The following is a 24,728-nucleotide window of genomic DNA, read 5'->3' as shown; positions in this document are numbered from 1 at the left end:
ATGGCGCCCAGTTTGCAGTCATCTGCGAACTTGGTCAGCCACAGTCCTTCCGTGTTGGCCTGTACCTCCAAAAAATATATACCGAACAAGAGAGGTCCCAGGACTGAGCCTTGTGGGACGCCACTTGTAACTGGTTTGGAGTCTGACATGGCTCCAGCAATTCTAACCATGTGGGTTCTGTCCTTGAGCCAGTTTGCAACCCATCTAGTGACACAGGGGTTTATATTTAAGCTGGTGAGCTTATCTATAATGCCAGAGTGGGGTACTGTATCGAAGGCTTTTGCGAGGTCCAAGTAGGCTGTGTGGACCACCTTCCTCTCGTCAATGGCCTTGGTGACTGTTTCAAAGAAATTGACCAGGTTTAAGGGGCAAGATCTGCCCTTAAAGCCGAACTGGGTAGGATCCAGTGTCTGTAGGTCCCCAATATCTTTATTTATGAGGTCCATGATGATCCTTTCCATAGCTTTGCAGACCACGCTAGTCAGGCTTATGGGGCGATAGTTTCCAGGATGCGTTGAGGCACCACCTTTGTGGAGAGGGACCACTGTTGCTGTACGCCACTCTTTGGGTACATATCCTGTAGTAAGGCTGAGATTGAACAGTAGTTTTATGTTTGGGTTTAGCTCTTCTTGGAGTTCATGTAGGACGCAGCCCAGGACACCAGCTGGTCCCATTGATGCTGTGTTTTTTGCTTTGGAGAGGGTGGCTCTTACCTGAGCATCTGAGATGTCAGGGGGGCAGCACTCTGCTGGGATAGATATTTGCCCTTAATGGGGGGGGGGGGGACGTTTGCACTGAACCTGTCAGCTAGGATGCTGGCAATGTCTGTGGGTTTGGTGTATTTGTCATTTTGGACCAATTCTGAGCATATCTGGGAATTCCCACCCAGGTTCCTTACATAACTAAAGAAAGCCTTGTGATTATCCTTAGTGTCCTGTGCAATTTTTCTCTCGAAGCTGGCCTTAGACGATTTTATGAGTGCCCATAGTTTTTTGCTAATACTGATCAGAGATGCCTTCCCTTTTTGGGATTTTGCTCTATCATGTAGTAGCTTCCTCCTTCTATTGTATAGTTTGTTTATGGCTGGGGTCCACCAGACAGGACGTCTGCCTTTGGAGGATTGGGTCTTGGTTTTATTTGGGATTGCATGATCCATGCATTCCTGAAGGTGTTCATAGAATGCGTTTATAAAGGATTCTGTGGTCTGGGCTGTACTTTCCACAGGCCCGGGAGCTTTGAAGGATTCCATCTCGGTTTTGAGGAGTGTGAAATTTGCTTTAGAGAAGTTTTTCACTGTGGTTTTCTGGGCAGGGGGTGGGGTCAGGATGTGAATATCCAGTGAGATTAGTTTATGGTCTGATCTTACCAGTGAGGGATACACTTCTGGTCTGGAGCATAGAGTCCCCATGTTGGTGATGATCAGGTCCAGTATGTGGGAGTGGTAACAAGTTGTTCCATAGCATTTGAGTTTATAAAGTCTAGGAACCTTTGGGCTAGGGTGTTGGAGCTAGAGTAATGCTCCCAGTCTATGTTTGGGTAGTTGAAGTCGTCCAATATAATGGTGTTTGGAAAGACCTTCATATTTTCCAATGTTCTCTGGAAGGCCGAGTGGGGTTCCGGGTTTGGGAGGGTGGTCTGTAGCAGGCTATAAACTGGTAGGCAGTTTTACCCACTGTTAGTTTATTTATTTATTTGCAGTTGGTTTACGTTTACGTTGCACATGGATAGTCTCTGATGCTTCGTGCTGTGCCACCAACCTGGAGGTGCGGGTATCTTTGACGAATATTGATACTCCCCCTCCTTTTGTGGTTCGGTCCAAGTTTTGGGGCTGAAAAGCATGGTATGAGGTATAACCTGGTAGTGCTGGGGTGCTCTCGGGAGCCTTGAACCAGGTTTCTGTTACTGCACAGATATTGATGTTCTCCATGCTAAGGAGAGTTTCGAGTGCGTGCATCTTGAGGTTTAGACTTTTGGCGCTGAGTAGCATTACTCTTAGTTTCTTATCCTTTGTGATACCTATAGAGATGGGTTTGTCTTTTGAGCCTTGCCTAAAAAAGGTACTATGGGGGTAGCAAGAGCCTTTGCCAATATCCGAAAGCCCAGGGGTGACAGGTGCAAGCCGTCCCTAGCGAAGCATCGTGGCTTGTCGAGCATGTCATCCCCAGGCTGACAGGCATTGGATCCCCTCTGAATGACACCAATACTTAAGCCAATTGTTGAACTTGGATCATCTTGTCTTCATATTGTGGCATCATTCTTGGTGAGGGTAAGATGCTACTCAAGGTCAAGGTCATACCGGCCTGGGCTACATGCTCAGGGAGCTCCTCTAGGTCTCTTTTCATGTAGTCCAGGGAGGTACGTCTCAAGTCATTCACACCAGCATGGACAATGACAGAGTCATATTTGTATTTGCCTTGGAGTGACCTGAGTGCTTGTGTTATGTGGCGGATCCTAGCGCCAGACAGGCAGCTCACTGTGACCTTCTCCTTGTTCAGCCTGGTGAGCGGGACGTCAGTGTGCCTGATGATAGAGTCACCTATTACAAGTGTATCAGATGTGTTGTTTAGCCTTAAGGGCTGTGACTGTTCAGCACACTGGCTTTGTGAGCTATGTGTTGCGTGTGTTTTGCTTTGGGGTAGCAGTTGCTTGGGTGCCTGCTTTGGAGGAAATCTCAGTTTTCTTGTTTGGCCTTTCAAGACTATTCAAGACCTGACAACTTGGTGGTTACAGCAACAAACCTGCTACTTGTGGCAGGGGGTTTGGCAATCATGGACAATACTGGACCTTTTATATTGTACGGGTCCAGAGAAGTAAGTGATATGGTTTCTCCAGCCGAGATGTCTATTGCTCGGTAACCACATTACTCCATTAGTAATGGACCACTGCACCTCAACTCACCCTCAATTTTTGTTGTTTTAAGATAAGAGTGAGAGGGTTTGGGAGGATGCTGGCCCGTCTTGCACTCTCCATGAGCCATCAGACAAGTGTTCACTCACTCTGAATTTACCACAACTGCAAAACAAATGTAAGTTACTATATATTTACAAGAGTGGAAATTTATAGTTCTAGTGTAATTTTTTTCTATGCTGGTTATCAGGATCCAAAATCAGCCAATATCCTTTGCCTTGTGAACACTACACAGCAGTGTCTAGAAATGGATTTGTGTGCAGCTTAAAAAGTCTGGTTATTCACATGAGCTTATATGGAAGCTTAATGTGGTGAAGGTGTTGCAGTATGTAGCAAGTGCTGATCTCTGTCAAAGTTTTACTGCTGTAATAAATATCTGCTGCTCCTTGCATTGTTAATTACATTCTTTGGGAGCTAGAAGTACTTGTATTCAGAAGGGAAGAAAAATGATGTGTTATAAACACTTTGTGAAATTGTCAAACATGCTAAACCACACAGTCAATGACATGGTGGAAGGTATCCAAGTACAGTATTGCCGCAATGTTCTGGTATCAACTAAAAAAGAAAAAGTTCCACTGTTCCCTGATTATTGCTAGGGATTTGGGGTGAAGCAAGCTATCATAATTTCCCCACCTTTAAAGTACCAGTTACTCCTGGTAACATTTCCAAATTTAAAAAAAAATGTACTAAATACAAAAAGCACTTACTGACAGTTCTAAACATTTTATTACAATAAAACACTTACTGTCCATGTTCCTGCCATCTGTGAATCTATCTCAAAACACACATGCACAGGGAAGCAATGTACTTTGATGAATGTGGCTGCAGTTAAGAGCTTTTGTCCTCCCTTAACACTATGCTATAGCTCCCACAACACTACTGTTTTAAACTCACTTCGAGGAGTCAGTTCTCCTTCCATTTGACAGGTATCAGGTAGATTTTATTCAACTTTGCTACATCACATCCTCTCTAATCCAAACATATATTTAGGAAAAAATGTTCACTCCCTGCTACAAACAGTATTACGTGGACTACACAGATTGCTATCTTGTTTTTGTCATAAAAATGGACTGTGTCACAGTCAGTTCTACTTGTCAAACGGTTGCTATGCTAATACTCGCACTTAAGATTTGAAAAGCTACCAGAGTCCGGAATAAAGAAATTCCTTCACGTAGGGTTAGCCCTATCAATGACACTGTTCATCTACAATTTTACTAGTACTAGATTAGTATGAGATTAAACCTGCCCTCAGAACCTTAAAAACACACAAAAAAGCTGCCACATTTTAAATTATACTTCCTGACACTACAACCTATTTATAAACAGGCATTATCTTCCATTTTTTACCTCTGCTTGGAGTGCTGCAAATCAGATTATCAACTCCACCCCCACATGGTCAGAGAATGACACAGACAGAATGAACTGCCTTTTAAGTGTGTTAACTGCAGATCATTCATGTTTCACATCAATGAAAACATGAAATTGAGTGTGAATCATGCAAAATTACCTCTAGTGACTAAAAGAAATACACAACAAGCTTAGGGGGAAAAAACATAGCGAAATGATTAAAAAACATCAAGATCAACTCAAATGATGTACCTAAACAACCTAAGCAATGAGACAACTGGACAAGGTCTGCAGCAAACTATACGATGAGCACTGCAGAAGGCTGAACAAATCCGTTGTTAAAGCATGGCCAAATTAATCTGAAGTAAAGGCCAACTGCTCCAGTATAACTGAAAAAGAACAATGGGCTACAGTCCTTTATAGGTCAAGGTAAGCAGAAGAAAGGCAAACTGCCAGCCCTCTTTGAATGTGGAAGGCAGACCTAGGCAACTGCACTCAAACGCACATACAAACATATGCAATATGCATAAAAATTACTTAAGTAAAAACACCTTGCATGCATTTTTCTGTTTAAAACAAAATCTTGTTTTATATTTATGACTTTCCACATTTTTCAGACAGCTGTATCTTCTAAGTCAAAGGGTGCTGCACTTGAATCTGGAGGTGGGTTTGAAGTGACCTGTCCAAACCTAACAAACTACCTTAACTTTGAGGTCATAAAGTTTATATGACAGAGAAAGAAAAGTACAGTTGTGTACACTTACCATAAATGTAGATGTTAGAGTGTATTCACTGTTGCAGTCATTACATTTGGGTACTCTGCTGGCAGATTGCCCTCAGTCGGCCTGAATATCAAAGTCTTGGGTCCTGGGTCCTGCGTCAGTTGCAGTCTCCTCTTCCATGACGTCAGGTTGTCAGGGGTATAAAACATGCAGCTGACATTTTCTTCAGTTTTTCTTGCCCCAGATGTCAGGTACCCCGCAAATGGGGAGCAAAAAAAAAAAAATATATATATATATATATATATGTATATGTATATAAAATGCAATTGTAACAACATAAACTTTACCTTCATCTAAAAGCAAATACACCACAAAGGCTGAAGGAAAGAGAAGTTCTAGAAAAAAAGGGGATGGCGGGTGGGTAACCCGGACTGCAAGAGTGAATACACTCGAACATCTACATTTATGGTTAGTGTACACAACTGTACTATGTTCTTCGTGTTTCACTGTTGCAGTCATTACATTTGGATAGAATCCCAAAGCTATGGATGGGAGGCTGGAACTAAATAGCATTAGGAGCGGCTAGAAGGCCCTGCAGAACTGCAGTGGCAAAACCTGCCCTGGACTTAGAGAAGAGAGACAAATGATAATGCTTTGTAAAAATATAAACAGAGCTCCAAATAGCAGCTTCTAGAATGTCTTTGGTTGGCACCCCTCTAAGAAAAGCTGCTGAGGTAGATGCAGCCCTGGTGGAATGTGACCAGATTCCCTTGGTCACCGATTTACCATGATGCAAGTAGCAGAAACGAATGCAGTGGCTTATCCACTTTGAAAGTCTGCTTTGAAATAGCCTTCCCCTCTGATCCTGCAGCAAAAGCCACCAGTAGCTGCTCAGAATTTTAGAGATTTGGTCCTGTTTAAGTAAAATCTTAGTCGTCTGTGTACGTCCAAGGAATGCAGAATCCGCTCCCCCTTGTTCTGTAGATTTGGGTAAAAAGTTGGCAGGTGAATAGTTTGGTTAAGAGCCACACTGGATACCACCTTAGGCATAAAGGAAGGATTAGTCCTGAGGGACACCCTGTCCGGGTAAAATGTAATAAAAGGCTCCACAGCCATGAGGGCCTGTAGCTCTGAAACCCTTCTTGCTGAAGTTATTGCCAGCAGGAAAGTGGTTTTCCAAGATAAAAACTTTATATCCGCAGTAGCTGCTGGTTCAAATGGAGGCAGCTGCTGGTTCAAATGGAGGCAGGGTGAGCTTTTCCAACACAAAATTGAGGTCCCATGCAGGAGTTGGTGATCTTCTGGGAGGCCTTAAATTTTTGGCCACTCTAAGATACTGCAGAGGATTATAAAAGATGGGAGGCTCTGTGTTGTAATGAGCCGAGATGGCAGAGGCATGGATTTTTATTGATGAAAAAGATAGGCCCTTGTCAAGCATCTCAGTCAAGTATTGTAGAATCTGAGGAATATTTGGCTTTGCTGTGTCTGTTCCTTGTGCTTGGTTCCAAGCACAGAATCTCTTCCGTTTATCAGCATAAGATTTTCTAGTACTAGGCCTTCTGGCTTCCAAAATGACATCCATCACAGATTTATTGAGAGATGTTGTTTGAATAATTACATGATCAGCCATGCTGCCAGGTTCAGAGTTTGGAGCTGATGGTGCAGAATTTGATTGCTCTGCTGAGACAGTAGATGAGGTATTTGAGGCAAGTACCAAGGAGGGAGTTGAGACATATTCCTTAGAATTGGGTACCAGTGCTGGCGAGGCCAGTCCGGGGCAATTAGGATCATTTTTGTTTTTTCCTGTCTGACCTTTAGTAAGACCTTGGGAAGAAGAGGCAGAGGAGGAAAGGCGTAGACTGACAGGTTTTTCCAACTGAAGGATAAGGATAGGGCATCCACTTCCAATGATTGTCTGTGATTAGTCCTTGTGCAGAATTTGTCCAGTTTATCATTTTGGGGGAGAGGCAAATAGATCTATGTCCGGACACCCCCATTTCTCTGTTATCCTGCTGAAGACTTGTGGATCCAGTTTCCACTCGTGAGGGTCCATAAAACTTCTGCTTAGGTCGTCTGCCAGAGTATTTTGTTTTACTGGCGGGAACTGAGCTTGAAGATGTACTTTGTAAGTCAAGGCTGTGTCCCACAATGCCATGGCTAGTCTGCAAAGGGGGTAGGAATGTGTACCCCCCTGCTTGTTTATGTACCACATAACCGTGGTGTTGTCCGTCTTTAATCAGTAGTTGTCCTAAATGAAGTAAGTCCTTGAAGGCTGTCAGGGCATTCTGAACAGCCAAAATCTCTTTCTGGTTGATATGCAGAAGCATTTGATTTGGGCCCCATATGCCCTGAATGCATCTCCCCACCAGGTGGGCCCCCCCAAGTATAGTCTTTTTTGATTTTGTAGCAGATCTGGCCAACCGTTTGGAATTGGCAAGGTATGGAAATTAAAACTGTATCCCTGGGATACTATGTTTAATACCCACTTGTCCTGGGTTATTAACTGCCAATTTTGAGCATGAAGGATGTAGTTAGGATTTGGGTGGCAGGGGGTAGAGTGAAAGACCGTCCCATGTTCTGGTGACATGTCTCTGCCCACCAAAGAAACTCCTGTTGTAGGCAGGGAATGAGAGGAATCACTGTTTCCAGACTGTGACAATGGTGACCCCTTTTTAGATACCACTGTAGTTTCATCATATGTAATCTTGCATATGGAATTAGTAGAATGCAGGATGTCATGAATCCCAAAGCCTGCAGAATTTGTCTTGCAGATAACTGTGTTTTTGTTGCCATCTGTTTGAAGTAAATAGTCAGTTACCTTTGCTTGTATGCCGTAAGGTAAGCCATCTAGGCAGTTGTATTCAAGCTTGCACCCAGGAATGTAATCTTTTGAGAGGATACCAGTTGTGATTTCTTTTCATTTATTGTGTACCCTAGGCATGTTAGAAGCCTTTTTACAAGTGCCAGATGTTGAAGAAGAATGTCCTTGTTTTCTGCTTGAATGAGACAGTCGTCCAAGTAAGGATATATTTGTATGCTTCTTTGTCTGCAAAATGCAATTACTGGTGCCAGGCACTTTGTAAAGATCCTGGGCGCAGTAGATAAGCCAAAGGGCAGTGCAGAGAATTGGTAATGCATAAAACCAGGCTTGAAGTGGAGGTATCTTCTGCCCGATTCCCTTATTGGGATATGCAGGTATGCCTCTTAAGTCTAGAGTCACTAACCAAGCGTTCTTGCCCAGCATGGGCAGAAGCTATTGCAAAGTCAGCATTCTGAATTTTGGGATGTCCAAGAATGTGTTCAAAATCGATAAATCTAGTATTGGGAGCCAGGCATGGTCTTTTCTGGGTACCAGGAACAGTCTTGAATAAAATCCTTGCCCTTTTTCCTGTTCTGGTACTGGTTGAATAGCCCCCATATCCATGAGGGACGTAAGTTGTTTCTGTGCCTCTTCCCATTGATTTTGTAGCAGATCTGGCCAACCGTTTGAAATTGGCAAGGTATGGAAATGAAATCTGTATCCCTGGGATACTATGTTTAATACCCACTTGTCCTGGGTTATTAACTGCCAATTTTGAGCATGAAGTGTTAATTTTCCCCCTAAGGGGGCTGCCAAAAGATAAGTGCTTGGTGATGGCAGAGGGAAGTCATTGAGACTGTTTACTGTAGAGTTGTGCTTTGTTTCCTCCAGATTTGGAGGTAGAGGCACTCCATTGCTTTGACCTGCAAGAACCCTGCGATTGGTATCTAGAGCCTTTTGAGCACCTGGATTTGCCCAGTGAGGCTCTGTCGGACACAGGAAAGGACCAATTTTTTGTAGGCCAGTGTCTACTGAATCTGGGTGGCTGCACTTGTAAGAAATCTTTTACAGTTTGCATAGATTTAGCTTTGTCTTTCATTTTCTTTAAAACCTCTTCTGCCTTATTACCAAACAGAGTATCATGCTGCAAAGGTGCATACAACAATTTAGCTTTAACATGATCAGGCAGATTTTGCTCCTTGAGCCAGGCATGCTTTCCAATCACAGATCCAGTAACTGTGACCCTGCAAGAGGCCTCCAAGGAATCAAAATCACATTGCAAAGTATGCTTTCCAACCTGTTCTGCTGCATGCAATAATTTCTGTAATTCTTTAATTTTCCACACATTCAGAAATCAACATCATTTTCTGTTTCAATAATCTCATAACATGCTGCTGATATTTAAGCATATGAAACTGGCAGTTTAAGGCCCTAATTGCCAAGGTTGCAGACGTATACACCTTCTTTCCCCATCTATCCAGTGCCCTGGAATCTCTATTAGAGAGGGTAGGATTCTTAGCTGTTGAGGCCTTTACACCTTTGGGACCGTTGAGATAGTTTCAGGGTCAGCAGCAGGATTTTTTAATAAAAAATTGTGGTAGTCAGGAACCCTGTAATATCTGTTTGGCTTACTAGGAGCCGGAGGTAGGGAATCAGGAGCTATGCTTGATTCCGAAAACACATCAACAATCTCTAATACAGGAGGTATAGCCAAAGGCCTATGCTGAGGAAGAAGGAAATCCCTAAGCCTCTTTTTTGATTCTGAGAAATCCTGACTCTCCCAATGAAAATGCTACCTTAAAGTATGCAAGGTTTCTCCAAAAGAATAATCTTCAGGAGAAGATGCAGATGGGATGGATTCCTCTGCATCTGACTCCTCATAGGGTGGTATAGAAAATTCCAGTTCAGAAGAGGAATCAGAAGAAATAGAAACCTGATCTGAAAATTCATAATCAGTGACTTGCCTAGGCCTCTTATTGGGGGGGGGGGGGTTTGGAACCCCTGATCAAGGTAATTAAGTCTTCAGCCATTTTGATCATCTGTTTTTTAGGCATAGAGGCCTGAGCACATGGCTCATGTGTCATTTTTTTAGCCTTAGAAGTTGCTTTTGTCTTTGTTTTTGAAGCTGGCGTCAGTTTTATATAGAAATGTTGAGGCCTGAAAACACCCTCAGAAGCCGGTGCCTGCTCAACGGCTCCGGACCCATCCGAGGGAGAGACATCCACAGGTACAATACTCTGAGAATTTTGCGGCATGCTGGACTCCACATGGGTCTTGGTAGAGGCCTGCAACTCGAAAGTAGCAGGTATCAAGGGCTGCGAAAGCGCCAGAGTACCGGTGAACCGGTGACTGGCTTAGGAGAAGCTTCGTCATCGGTTTTGGACCCCAACGGTCTGTCTCTGTCCTTTTCTTTGCGTTTTTTGAACTCCGGTAGTCTGATTGCTATCCGACGACATTTCAGGGTAATTAAATCCGTTTCCAAAATATTTTGACGCAAAGATATACCGAAGCTTAATAGTGCGTTGGTTAAATCTAGCACAAAACCGACAGCAAAGCACATTATGATCTGGGCCTAGGCAAGGAATACAGTACAAATGAAAATCCTTATGAGGTATTTGCTTCCCACAGGTAATGCAATTATTAACTTTTACTGACATCGGTAAAGAGCAAGAAAAAGTTTCCCCAACGGGGTACTTAGCTTTAATTGAAGAGTTCGGTTCTAAAACTCGAATGTGAAAATTTCAGGAGTTGGCCGACCGGCACTTGCGAACTGCTTCTGCTTCGGGCACCGTGCGGCAAGGAAAAACTGAAGAAAATGGCGTCGGCTGCATATTTTATACCCCTGACGACCTGACGTTATGGGAGAGGAGACAGCAACCAACGCATGACCCAAGACTTGGATATTCTGGCCGACTGAGGGCAACCTGCCAGCAGATTACCCAAATGTAATGACTGCAACAGTGAAACACGAAGAACATCCAGGCGCAAGTCAGTTTTAGTCTTCTTGGGTAAGTTGTTCACTGTGTATTCCTATGGAAAGTACAAACAAGAACGAGGGAAAATGAACAGCACCCGTGCTTGAACACCAATCCCAGGGGAAGGAAAGAGATTTCTTAAAAGGCTATGTCTGCCACTTGGTGGAGATGAAGGACTTAACTGCAGAGGCATTTCTCTAGGTTTCCTGTAATCTGTGGACATCAACCTGCATTGACATCAATGGAGGTGTGACACTAAATGAAGCAAATGTCAAGGCATAAAAAATGCCTAAGCACAGCCCACCTCTCACCACAGTTGGTAACATAGCTTCAGCGAGCCAGGCAGGGAATGAATGGATCACAGGGAAGAACTGGAGGCTAGTTGATCTGGGCAGACAGGGTAAAAAACAATTACGTATAAATCCGCTGAAATAATAATCCAAAGCAAAGATTTTAATCCACAGGTAATGAGCAAATACCAAAGTTCAAATTTTTGCAAATTAAATTATTGCACCAACACAAATAGCCAACATGTGGGAACAAATCAATGTGTAAGGCTTAGTTAGTAAAGCTGATTTACTGATCAACGTTACAGCTGCTTAAAAGCAGTTCTTTGTATAGTTAACCAACACAATGACTAATGAAAAGCCTGAAGTATTCAACTTTCACCTAGAAAAGACGTACTGATTCTTCTTTTGCAGGATGGTGGCTCAGTGGCAAGATAACAACTCCAGGGTTTGGGATTTAATCTAAACTTTCAGTGTCATGTTCTTCCCAAGTTTTATTGGCTTTTTCTGGAACACTCCAGCTTCCTCCCCAAAACACTCCAATTAGCCCATTAAACTGTGTATAAGAGAGTTTGTGAGTGAACACACTTGGTATAAAACATTTACGTATGTGTAACCCCCCACACACACACACACACACACACACACACACACACACACACACACACACAGTACTGTTATTTACCTATCTATGCCTTTGTGGAGTGGGTCATGGAGACAAGTATCTATGCAGCCTCCCACTTATCCAGTTACAAAATAATTAAAGTATTCAATAATGCTGAAACAGTGGACATTAAAGTGATACAATGGACCACCCTGTGAAACTGGGTCTCGTCACCTCTGGAAGGTCCCTTATTTCCTTATAATGCCTATCCCGGAGAGCATAGGTGCATTGAGAACACTATCAGCAAATTCAAGCATAGAGACAATGTGTGTGTATGCATCTGTCTGTGTCTTTTTGCATATTTTTGCTTAGCAAGAGTCCCTTTAATGTAGAATGCTTTGTTACACCAGTGACTGCACAATTTTAGTGCAAAGTTTATAACAGTTGACTGGAAGAAATGTCAGACACTGGGAATAATGAAAAGTCTGTAGATTTGTAAAACAATACTGCATTTGACAAACCTTTACAGCACAAGCTTAGAATTGCTATTTTTCCCCCATTTGTTAATGAGGTAAATCCACTAAGCAAAAGCCTCCTTTCAGGGGTGACACAGTACTACTTGCTTAGAGAGTCACACAGTAGGCACAAAAAGGGCTGAGGGACTCTAACCTTGAACTACAAGATGAAGCTTAGCAGCAGCTCATATATTTTTCTTTTCTGTTACATTACCAAATTTGATGTTGCTTTCTTCTTTTTCTGATCATGTCTGGATAAGAGACAGATATGGTTACTTTTATAACAGTTTTATTCATATTATTTATTTGTTTAATTTCCCTTATGTTTTGTTTTCCATCTTGTTTCAGATACAACAAAAAAGGCCAACAAGTTCCTTTCCATGTTCAACACAAGACTTTCTCACATTGGCTGGGAGGTGGGTTAATGACGGACAGGCAGTAGAAGCAATTTGTCCATTCATTCACAATCACCTATGTGGCTATCAACCAGAAAAGGCCATCTTTCAGAGAACCAACAGGGATGTTTATTTCTTTATTTGGCCTTTTGCTATCCTTGCAAGTAACCTGTAAAGCACTGAGGAGGGGTGAATGCAAAGGGCTGACCACAGAAGACATCCTCTCACTTCCGCAAAGGACACTCCCTTCAAGAATTCCTGCCCCTCCCCTCAAATCATGTGATGTCTCCAACAAGTAGATTATCTACTTGGTGTGCTCCCAAATTCATAAAACCCTCCCCACCACCCTTAGAGAGGTGACCAAACCACACCCCTTCACTCCTCCCAATCCCTACCTGGCTCCTTGTGTGTCACAGCCACTAGTCAAACTCCAGTCAACTGGGTCACAATCAGAGCTCCATCTTACTCCTCCACAGAGCTAAACTGCTTTTAAAAAATTACCATAACTTAGCTCTAGAAACAGTTGCTGTCTGGCTTGGCAGCAATCAAATGGATTAGTTTGATGACAAAGTCAAAAACTTAAAGACAATATTATATAAGTAGTACTGCTCCTCCCCACCATCAATTTGATTTCTATGATAATTTTAAAAGAACTTTATTGCTCTTTTAATATGCATTTGTACTTGTGCAGTGTTTTGTGTGTAATAATATTTAAAAACCTTAAGTTGGTGTCAATTTTTTTATTCCTAGTCCAAGCTGACAAATCAGTTGCCTGTCTGCTTCCCCATGATTCCTGTCCTCCTCAAGATAGCTCCTCACGAGAGGCAATAAGACAGCGGCATTCAACTGGTACTACTCTCCAGCTGAGGCTGCTGCTGGTGGTCTGGGAAAGAGCAAAGAGTGAAGCAAGTAGCATCACATGTGCTGGCAACAGGGCTTTTTCTAAATGGCACTCCCTCCAGCAAGCTGGCATACTCATTGGTAGGCAAAGACTTGCCCACCCCAGGCCCCAAGGCAGTCACACATTGCTGGCCTACCTGCATATCCAGCCATGGGACCTCTCAGAATTCCAGCCTCCACCAGGACTTGACAAAAGAATTACCCCTTTGTAGGACTTACGGTTTCACTTCCATCTGTAGGTTTACATACATATACACACACACTTTTTTATGCCTTTACCTGTTCTTGAACAGTGCAATGCCTAGCAAAAGCTTTTGAGTGCAGTTTTATGTGTAATCCATCTCCTGAATTACAGTGACCACATTTCTGTTTTCTGTTGCTGTGAGGACTGAAAATTTCCTGTTCTTGTCAACTATCTTCCTGCCAACTATGAAGCTGGGTTTCTTCAGGAGGTCATGTTTAGATTTCTGGGTGAATTTACTCTTCCTGATAGGTAAAGTACTTGCAGTCTAATTCTTATTCATTTTATTACTGAAAAATGTGAATTTCCATAAGAATCCCAGCTTCTGTTTTATTTCATTTTTATTTTTAATGCAAATTTACTAATGTAGTTGAAAAAAGTTTCATACTCACCATAACATTCCATTTGTGCTGTCCATTTTCTTCACTCCTCCTTAACTCTTAGGTTCGGATCTGACTCAGGCGCTTCTAACAGCTCATGGATCACTGAAAATCTCGACCTCCTCCCTTTCGCATAATGCCCTAGTCTCCTAATACACTTCAGATCTTGTTTGTTGCTCCTTGCATTGGAAGAGCTCTGTAACAGAATAAAATAATAGAATCTGTGATTCAAACACATGAACAATGGTTCCTCCAGCATCTTCGGTCCTTCCAAATGAGAAAATGAGGGGATTGGTGGGAGAGAAGTTGAGGAAGAATGAAAATGGACAACACATATGTAACACTATGGTAAGTACATAACTTCCTTTACCTGATGCTATCAATTTTCATTCATTCTTTAACTCTTGGAATAGAGCCCCCAGCTATCTAAAACCCTAGGAGGACTCTAAGGACGGATTTTCCCAGAGTACCACTGAGCCAAAGGCTGCTCTTCCCCTACAGACCACATCTAATCTGTAATGAGCAATAAAGGTATGAGGATTAGCCCAAGTTGTGGCTGCACAAATTATCATCAATAAAGATCTAGACAAAAAGGCTGAAGAAGTTGCCATAGATCAGGTGAAATGTGCCTTTAGTGGTTTAGGTAAAGGTTAGCTTAATTTATTACATACAAAGATCATACAAAATCATTTATCTAAAATTACTTTAGAAACTGGTTTAACTAATTCTGAATCTGAAAGAGAGACAAACAATTGTTCAGATTTCCTTAAATGTTTGGAAATATGTTAAAAGCTTAACTTCTGTGAACACCCAATAGGTGTAACATATATTTTCCAGGTTAGAAATTTTAGCTCACCTTTTAGCTGAAGGTTCAAATGGAGGTTGAGTTAAAGTTTGCAAAACTATGTTAAAATCCTGAGGAGGATGTTTAACTGGGGTTCTAAGCAGAAAAGTTCCTCTTAGAAAGACTCTGCAAAGTTTGGAGGATGCCAAAGAGGATTTATTTATTCCTATACGAAAATTAGAAATGGCAGCCAACTGTACTTTTGCAGTAGAAGAGCTAGTTCAGTCATTGAAAACTGAAGCAAAAAATTTCAGAACTTTAGGAATATGTGCTGAACTAGGATCCAACTTTTATTGCAATCAAATCTTTTCAATTTGCTTTTGTGGGATGAAAAAAAAATGTGACAGACGGGGGAGGAAAGCCTGAGCTGTCTAGCATAATCAATAAAACAGGAGAAACCATGCGTTCCAACTTCAAGCCTGGAATACCTGGATGAATCATGTTTGCTGGGTAAGACAGTAGGCCTGGAAATGGATCAAGTCCATAGTGGATGAAGGAGACAAGACAACCAACTTGTCTGCAATCACACTGGTCTTCCCCGGAATGCACGTTGCTATCAGACACCATGTGCAGAAGATCGTCCATTGCCACACTCTCAAAGCTTCTAGACATGGGGTAATATCTGGTTCCCCCTTGTTTGTTGATGTAACAGACCACCGACATATTGTCCGTCTGGATCACAATACTCCTAGCGGGGAGAGTGCCTTGGAAAGCCTGCAATGTTGGAAGAACAGCTCTCACTTCCGGGACATTGATATGAATGTTGGCATCTTTGGGAGACCAAGTGCCTTTGGGCCGTCTCTCTCCAAGAAATGTCGCCCCACCCAATCTGGGAAGCATCAATGGTCACTACGGCCTTGGGCCGAGAGAAAACAAAGAGACAACCTTCTATTACCTGATCAGAGTGAATCCGCTATAGAAGGGAACACGTGTGTGCAAGAATTATCTTGATCTGGTTGGACAAAAGGTTGGTGATCAGTCAGTCACTAGGGTCAACTGAAGGATTCTTATCTAGTATCTTACTAGACATACCAAAACGATTGCAGAAGACATTGCTCCCAAAGCTTGAAGGATCAATCAAGCTGACAGAGAGGAACTCGGATCATTCCAACCTGAAATTGAATGGCTTGAATCATTGATATAGGAAGACAGGCTGTTAGAGATACTATACTGAACAAGGATCCGATGAAATCCATTGTTTTAGTTGGTTCAAGTTGAGATTATTGTGAATGACAGTAATTCCCAGATGAGAGCATAACTGGAGTACATCATCGGGTGCTTTGATCAAATGATGTGTGGTCGGAGCGGTTATAGGTTCATAGATTTATACTAGGCTATCTGCCCTAAGGCATTTATAAGCCTAGCCCAAAGTTTTGTGGCTTACGCCACCCCTTATATGAAAAAATACTGCACCCATTAGTTTGTTGTGCCTCTGTCCAGCAGTGACACAGAGATGATTCCCGGGGTAAACCTACGATCTCCCATCCACAGGTCAAGATTTCTCTTGAACAGAGCCAGCGAGGTGCTCTGCCTCACATGGACCGGGATTTTATTCCACAGCATAGGGAGTCTCTGAGTGATAAATCTATCCCTCCAGCACGTCCTATTTATATCCGTGCTAAGGTTTAAGTCGCTTGCTCTAGTGGTTTTGGTGGATTTGGATTTTTTGAGGTGGAGCATATCCATTAATTCCGGGTTGGACATGGCCTTGTATGTCAGGCACATGTCACCTCTGAGCAGACGGCATGCAACTGAATAGAGCTGGAGTTTCTTCAATCTGGCAGCATATGACAGATTTTGGAGTCCCTTTATCCTTTTGGTGAGGAACTTTTGGGGTCTCTCCAATTGCTGCAGATGTCGGGTGAGATACATCCCGAATGGGGCATTGTACTCGATCATTGGTCTGATAAGTGAAGAGTACAGGGGAACAATGACCTCACTAGATCTGGATGTGAATCCCTTCATGATCAGGTGGGCAATGTAGAAGGTCTTTCTAACCACTTTAGCAACGTGAGTGTCAAAAGAAAGGCCACTGTCAACCTGGGTCCCCAGGTCCCTGATAACCTCTTCTGTGCTTAGTGGATTGCCACCTATATGGTAGCTTGGGGTTACCTTGTTTTTCCCGAAGGGTATGACTATACATTTTTTGGCGTTTAACTTCAGGCCATGTCTCTGGCACCAGCTATCTGTTTCCGTGAGTCCCTTCTGAAGGATATCCGTGTCCGATGCACTTTCCACTATGGCGCCCAGTTTGCAGTCGTCTGCAAACTTTGTCAGCCAAAGTCCTCCCATGTTGGCCTGTACTTCTGAGAAGTAGATGCCGAACAATAGGGGGCCAAGGACCGAGCCCTGTGGGACACCACTTGTGACCGGCTTGGAGTCTGACATACCGCCAGCAACTCTAACCCTGCGGGTTCTGTCCTTAAGCCAGTTTGCAACCCATCTTGTGACATATGGGTTTACATTTAAGCTGGTAAGTTTTTCCTACAATACCCGAGTGGGGTATTGTGTGAAAGCCTTTGCAAGGTCAAGGTAGGCTGTATGGACTGCCTTTCCCTCATCAATGGCCTTGGTGACTGTTTCGAAGAAGTCGACCAAGTTCAAAAGGCATGATCTGCCCTTGACGAAGCCAAACTGGGTCGGGTCCAATGTCTGCAAGTCCCCTATATCTTTGTTTATGAGCTCCATTATGATCCTCTCCATAGCTTTGAAGACTAGACTTGTTAAGCTTATGGGGCGGTAATTACCAGGGTCCGTAGAGGCACCGCCTTTGTGGAGTGGGACCACAGTTGCCGTACGCCACTCCTTGGGCACGTATCCTGTGGTAAGGCTGAGATTAAACAGCTGCCTTATGTGTGGGTTTAATTCCTCATTTAGCTCGTGTAGCACACAGCCGGGGGCACCATCTGGTCCCATTGATGCTGTGTTTTTAGCTTTAGAGAGAGCAGCTTTCACCTGCGCATTTGAGATGTCTGGGAGGCTACACTCCGCTGGGATAGTTATCTCTCCTTTAGGGGGGGGGGTGTGAAGTTTGCACTGAACCTGTCTGCCAGTATGTTGGCAATGTCTGTGGGTTCAGTGATTTTTGTATCATTTTGGACTCATTCTGAGCATATCTGGGAGTTTCCACCCAGGTTCCTAACATAGCTGAAAAAGGCCTTATGATTGTCCTTTGAATCCATGGCAATTTCTCTCTCAAAATTGGCCTTAGTTGACTTTATGAGTGCTTGTATTTTTTTTACTAATAATGATCAGGGGTGACTTCCCTTTTATGGATTTTGTTCTATCATGTTCATAGGTTCATAGGTTCATACTAGGCTATCTGCCCGAGGGCATTTACAAGCCTAGCCCATCGTTTTGTGGCTTACGCCACCCCTTTAGTATGGGGAACTATACCCATTATTTTGCTGTGCCTCTGTCGAGCAGTGACACTGAGGTAATCCCTGGGGTATATCTGCGATCTCCCATCCATTGGTCAAGATTTCTCTTGAACAAGGCCAGCGAGGTGCTCTGCCTCACATGTACCGGGATTTTGTTCCACAGCATAGGGAGTCTTTGGGTGATGAATCTATCCCTCCAGCACGTCCTATTAATAGCCGTGTCAAGGTTTAAGTCTCCGCCCTTGTGGCTCTGATGGATCTAGATTTTTGAGGTGAAGCATATTCATCAAATCTGGGTTTGACATGGCCTTGTATGTTAGGCAAAGGTCACCTCTGAGCAAGCGGTGGCGACTGAATAGAGCTGGAGTTCTTTCAGTCGGGCAGCATAGGACAGATTTTGAGACCCTTTATCCTTTTGGTGAGGAACTTTGTGGCCTCTCCAGCTGCTGCAAGTGTCAGGTCAGATACATTCGAATGGGGCATTGTACTCAATCATTGGTCTGATGAGTGATGAGTAAAGGGAGACTATGACCTCCCTTGATCTAGATGAGAATCCCTTCATGATAAGGTGGGCAATGTAGAAGGTCTTCCTAACTACTTTAGCTACATGGGTGTCGAATGACAGACTACTATCAACCTGGGTCCCCAGGTCCCTGATAACTTCTTCTGTGCTCAGTGGATTGCCATCTATTTGGTAGCTAGGGGTAACCTTGTTTTTCCCGAAGGGTATGACTATGCATTTTTGGCATTTAACTTTAGGCCGTGGCTCTGGCACCAGTTATCCGTTTCTGTGAGACCCTTCTGAAGGATATCTGTGTCAGATGTGTTTTCTACTATGGCCCAGTTTGCAGTCATCTGCAAACTTTGTCAGCCATAACCCTCCTGTGTTTGCTTGTACTTGGAAAAGTAGATGCCAAACAAGAGTGGGCCCAGGACTGAGCCCTGTGGGACACCACTTGTGACAGGCTTTGAGTCTGACATGGCACCAGCAGCTCTGACCCTGTGGGTTCTGTCACTCAGCCAGTTTGCAACCCATCTTGTGATGTATGGGTTGACATTTAAGCTGATGAGTTTTTCAATGATACCCGAATGGGGTATTGTATCGAAGGCCTTAGCCAGATCGAGGTAGGCTGTATGGACTGCCTTTCCCTCATCAATGGCTTTGGTGACTGTTTGAAAAAGTCAACCAAGTTTAAAAGGCATGATCTGCCTTTGACAAAGCCAAACTGGGTTGGATCCAAAGTCTGCAAATTCCCTATGTCTTTATTTATGAGGTCCATTATGATCCTCTCCATGGCTTTGCAGATAAGGCTTGTCAAGCTAATGGGCGGTAATTTCCAGGGTCGGTGGAGGCACCGCCTTTGTGAAGTGGTACCACAGTTGCAGTGCGCCACTCCTGGGTGCGTATCCAGAGGTAAGACTTTGATTAAACAGCTGTCCTAGCTGTGGGTTTAATTCCTCATTGAGTTCATGGAGCACACAGCCGGGGACACCATCAGGTCCCATGGATGCTGTGTTTTTGCTTTGGAGAGAGCAGTTCTCACTTGGGCTGGAGATGTTTGGGGGCTGCAATCGCTTGGTATAGATATCTCTCCTTTTGGGGAGGCGAGTTTGCACTGAACCTGTCAGCCAGTATGTTGGCAATGTCTGTAGGATCAGTAATCTTCACATCATTTTGAACTAGCTCTGAGCATATCTGGGAGTTTCCTCCCAGGTTTCTAACATAGCTAAAGAAGGCCTTATGATTGTCTTTTGAGTCTTTAGCTATTTTTCTCTCGAAATTTGCTTTGGATGATTTTATGAGAGCTCTTAGTTTTTACTTATAGTGATCAAGGGTGTCTTACCTTTTAAGGATTTTGCTCTATCTTGTAGTAGCTTCCTCCTTTTGTTGTAGAGTTTGTTTATGGCTGGGGTCCACCAGACTGGACGCTTGCCTTTGGTACAAAGAGTCTTTGTTTTGCTTGGGATTGCCTTATCCATGCAGTCCTGCAGGTGCTGGTAGAAGGCATTTGTAAGTGATTCAGCGGCTTGAGTACTGTTTTCCGGCCCCTCGGGGGCCTTAAAGGAGACCACACTAGTCTTTAGAAGTGTGAAGTCGGCTTTTGAGACGTTCTTTACTGTGGTCTTTTTATTTCAGGTGGGGGTGGGATGAGGACCTCCAGCGAGATTAGTTTGTGGTCTGATCTCACCAGTGAGGGGTACACCTCCGGTGTTGAACATTGTGCTCCCATGTTCGTGATGATGAGATCAAGTATGTTATCTCCTCTTGTGGGGATGGTGACTAGTTGTTCCATGGCATTTGAGTTTATGAATTCCAGGAACTTTTGGGCTAGGGTGTTTGGGCTTGAGTAGTGTTCCCAGTCTATATTAGGGTAATTGAAGTCACCTAGTATGATGGTGTTTGGTGATACATTTATCCCCTCTAGTGTTTTCAGGAAGGCCATGTGAGGTTCCTGAGTTTGTGAGGGTGACCTGTAACCTGCTACAATTTGCAGAGCAGTCTTGCCTATGGTTAATTGCACCTGGATGGTCTCAGATGCATCGTGCGTTGCCACCAGTCTTGAGGTGTGGGTGTCCTTGATGAATATGGATACCCCCTCCTTTCTTGGTATTGTCCAGATTTTGGGGCGGAACGCATGATATGAGGTAAAACCTGATAGCTGGGGTGCTCTCAGGAGCCTTGAACCAGGTTTCTGTCACAGCACAGACATCGATGTTCTCCATACTGAGAAGGGCCTCGAGTGCGTGCATTTTGAGATTTAGACTTCTGGCATTGAGCAGCATTACCCTTAGTTTTTTTCCTTTTTTGTGTTCTAGGGTGGTAGGTTTAGAATTTGAGCCTTGCCTAAAAAAGGCACTATGGGGGTGGCAAGAGCCTTTGCCAATATCCGGAATCCCAGGGGTGACAGGTGCAAGCCGTCCCTTGCGAAGCAGCGTGGCTTGTCCAGCATGTCATCCCAGGCAGACAGACACTGGATCCCCTTTGAATGACACCAGTGTTTAAGCCAATTGTTAAAGCTGATCATCTTATCTCTGTATTGTGGCATCATGTAATAGCTTTCTCCTCTTATTGTAAAGTTTGTTAATGGCTGGGGTCCACCAGACTGGACGTTTGCCCTTTGTGGAAAGAGTCTTGGTTTTATTTGGGAATGCGTGATCCATGCAGTCCTGGAGGTGTCCATAGAAGGCATTTGTAAGGGCTTCCGCAGCTTGGGTTGTGGTTTCCACTGGCTCAGGGGCCTTTAAGGATACCACACCAGTCTTGAGTAGTGTGAAGTTTGCTTTAGAGAAGTTCTTCACTGTGTTTTTTTTTTGTTTGGGGTGGGGGCGGGATGTGGATTTCCAGTGAGATTAGTTTATGATCAGATCTCACCAATGAGGGATATACTTCCAGTGTGGAGCATTTTGTCCCCATGTTTGTGATAATGAGATCTAGTATATTTTCTCCTCTCGTCGGAACAGTGACTAGCTGTTCCATGGCATTTGAATTTATGAACTCCAGGAACCGTTGGGCTAGTAAGTTAGGGCTTGAGTAATGTTCCCAGTCTATATTCGGGTAGTTGAAGTCACCCAATATGATGGTGTTTGGAGATACATTTATACCCTCCAGTGTCTTCAGGAAGGCTGTGTGGGGTTCCTGAGTTTGAGAGGGTGGCCTGTAGCATGCTACAATTTGTATAGCAGTTTTGCCTATGGTTAGTTGCACCTGGATGGTTTCAAGCTTGCGTTGCCACCAACCTGGAGGTGTGGGTATCCTTTATGAATATGGATACACCCCCTCCTTTTGTGGTGTGGTCCGGGTTTTGGGGCCGGAACGCATGATATGAGGTAAAACCTAATAGTGCCGGGGTGCTCTCAGGAGCCTTGAACCAGGTTTCAGTTACAGCACAGACATCGAAGTTCTCCATACTGAGAAGGGCCTCGAGTGCGTGCATTTTGAGATTTAGACTTCTGGCTTTGAGCAGCATTACCCTCCATTTCTTCCCATTTTTGTTTTCTAGGGTGGTAGGTTTAGAATTTGAGCCTTGCCTAAAAAAGGCACTATGGGGGTGGCAAGAGCCTTAGCCAATATCCAGAAACCCAGGGGTGACAGGTGCAAGCCGTCCCTTGCGAAGCAGCGTGGCTTGTCAAGCATGTCATCCCAGGCAGACAGACACTGGATCCCCTTTGAATGACACCAGACATTAAGCCAATTGTTAAAGCTGATCATCTTGTCTCTATATTGTGGCATCATTCTTGGTGAAGGAAGGATACTGCTCAGGGTCAGGGTCATACCTGCCTGGGCTACATAATCAGAGAGCTCCTCTATGTCTCTTTTCATGTAGTCCAGGGAGGTACGTCTCAGGTCGTTCACACCAGCATGGACAATGACTATGTCATATTTGTACTTGCCGTGGAGTGACCCGAGTGCTTGTGTTATGTGGCGGATTCTAGCGCCCAATAGGCAGCTTAGTGTGACCCTCTCCTTGTTCAGCCTGGTGAGTGGGATGTCAGTGTGTCTGACTATGGAGTCACCTATGACAAGTATGTTTGGTGTTGTATTTGGCCTTAAGGGCTGTGACTGCTTTGCACACTGATTTTGTGGTTTATGTGTTGCTTGTGGGGTGTCTTGAGGTAGCAGTTGTTTGGGTGTCTGCTTTGGAGGCCTCTGCTGTTTAGGTAAATTTTTACTCAGAGCCTCCGAGTATGTCTTTGTGTGTTTATGTGTTTGATTCAGTGGTGTGGTAGCATTTTGTGAGGCTGGTTTTGTGGTGTGTGTAGTTGCCTTCTCCTCCTGTCTGGTCTTGCCAGTCCTGAGTTGAGAGAGCTCAGCCTCCAGTTTGGCTAAATAGCTGCATCTCTTGCAAGTATTTGTGTTATGTGGGAGGAGGAGAGGGTTGTCTGTGTACATGAGGCAGTTATAACATTGCCTCAAGATTCCCAGATTCACCAGCTGGACCGGAGAGGAGACTGACAACTGACCTTTGGACATGCTAGAATAATATTGGGAATTCCTTAATAATTGAAAACAAGGGCCAGTGGGGAGCGAGGGTGTAGTGCTTTTAATTTTTAGTGCTGACTTATATAATTGCTTTAGTGAGCAAGTGCCAGGTAACTTGAGTGCAATGTGTTACAAGTAACTAAATGCAAAAACGACAAACAGTAACTTTCTTTCAAGTGAAACAAGGAAATAAGTACAGTAAGCAATGCAGATATCACTAGTGATCCACAGAAGCGCTGAGAAGCCACGTATTAGGTGGAATTAGCGTTCCAGGGAAATAACAAGCAAACAAACAACAAGCATATAAACAAAGCTAGATTCAGCAGGCCTGGATCTAGTCTATGCTACAGCAAACAAGGTGTACCAGTTTCAGTAAGATACAGTTCAAATATTCAGGCACTATAAACCTTTAACCAGAAATTCCTAGCTCAGAAGGGCAGAGTCCAGCCTCTTCTCCCACAAGAGTGCAGACCACGAGCTAATCATCCAAATATGGAAACACCAGGATTCCCTGTAGCCTCAGCTGATCTGCTACTACTGCCATGCACTTGGTGAACACCCTGAGGGCTATGGTGAGACCAAAGGGAAGTGCTCTGAATCGGTAATGACTGGCTCCCAGCCGGAAGCGCAGATATCAAAATGAACACTATCCAGGAGATATGATAGTACGCAGCCTGAAGATCTATTCAGCACATCCAGTCATCCTTGTGTAGAGAAAGTAGAATGAACCGAACTATGACTATCTGGAACGTTTGTGTACTGAACTGACATGTTCAGATTGCAGAGATCCAAAATTGGTCTCCAGTACCCAGTTTTCTTTGGCACTAAAGAATCTTCAGTAAGTTCCGGACTCTCTCTAGTCTAGGGGGACTTCTTGGATGACTTTTTCTAGCAGCTTATTTCTAGCACTGCTGCTTCCCTCTTACTAGGTGGAACATCAGGGTTTTGTTTACTATTAAAGGAGGTGGTAGGGGAAAGGGTATTATACAACCTCTGGAAATAATCCTCTGCACCCATGAATCTTTTGTAATCTCTGTACAGGATCTCTGCTGCAGGGAAAAATTACCTCAGACTGCCCCCAGAGATGGACAGTAGGGCCTCCTTTCAGCAGCGCTAGTGGGATCTGTCAGAGAAGGTATCTCTAGATCCCTGGTTCCGCACACCACTTCTGCTGCGTGGACAGTGTCTTCCAATACAATCCCCCCGTTCCTGGGGGGAATCATCTCCACGTGAATCTTGGAAATGGACCCTGGGACTTTCTGAAGCACATTTTTCGTCCACCTTGTTGGTTTCTATTTAAGGTCCATTGATGGGTCGAAAAATGTACACCCATAACAGACAGGGGTTTACGTTCCTGCTCACACTTAGAGAGTGTCTTTATCTTCGGGTCTGAATAAGGAACTTACATCAATGGGAGCACTGACGAAGGAAGCTTTGAAGAGTTCTGCAA

The 24,728-nt window shown here is 43.9% G+C and overlaps 1 protein-coding gene across 3 annotated transcripts in view; it reads right to left on the bottom strand.

The window, feature by feature from the left end:
- The window catches only part of APC (APC regulator of WNT signaling pathway), a 2,693,590-nt gene that overhangs the window by 2,557,173 nt on the left and 111,689 nt on the right, over positions 1-24,728 (bottom strand). Inside the window, exon 2 of one of the 3 annotated variants that reach the window (XM_044064201.1) lies at positions 14,086-14,269. The exons of the other annotated variants lie outside the window; for them this stretch is intronic. The gene's annotated coding sequence lies outside the window, so the exon portion shown is untranslated. The remainder of the gene's footprint in view (positions 1-14,085; positions 14,270-24,728) is intronic. 3 annotated transcript variants of the gene reach the window in all.

The sequence above is a fragment of the Protopterus annectens genome, chromosome 2.part2 (genome assembly GCF_019279795.1).
Source record: "Protopterus annectens isolate FY-2018-M chromosome 2.part2, PAN1.0, whole genome shotgun sequence".
Lineage (NCBI taxonomy): Eukaryota > Metazoa > Chordata > Ceratodontiformes > Protopteridae > Protopterus > Protopterus annectens.
The sequence above is the reverse complement of the archived record's forward strand: the minus strand, read 5'-3'. Positions and strand labels throughout refer to the sequence as shown.